Source organism: Octopus bimaculoides, chromosome 11, assembly GCF_001194135.2.
Source record: "Octopus bimaculoides isolate UCB-OBI-ISO-001 chromosome 11, ASM119413v2, whole genome shotgun sequence".
Lineage (NCBI taxonomy): Eukaryota > Metazoa > Mollusca > Cephalopoda > Octopoda > Octopodidae > Octopus > Octopus bimaculoides.
The window spans coordinates 11,237,274-11,237,763 of NC_068991.1; positions in this window are offsets into that span (position 1 = coordinate 11,237,274).

The following is a 490-nucleotide window of genomic DNA, read 5'->3' on the forward strand; positions in this document are numbered from 1 at the left end:
TATATATATATATAAATAGATAGATAGATAGATAGATATGCATCTATGTATATATGTTTAGATATATGCATATTTATATATATGTATATATACTCACATATATGCATATATTTATTTATACAAATATGCGTGTATATATACGTGTGTATGTGTGTGTGCGTGTATGCCTGTGTGCGTGTGCGTGTGTGTGTGAGCGTGTGTGTGTGTGTGTGTGTGTGTGTGTGTGGGTGTGTGTACATTCAGGAATCTTATGGATGTTTCACGAAATTCTGTATGCTTTATGGTTTCGAAAGAAACAAACATGCGAAATCTTGACAAATGCTTTCAGTATATCAAAGACAACAATATCTACCTCAGCACGGTAGAAACTAGTCAGTTATGAGAGTCGGAAGATCAACAGTGGCATGCGAAGTACACAAACTACACATTTTGTCAGAAAAGGAACTGAAAGATTTAATGTGCTAAACAAGGACCTAATTAATTTGTTAAG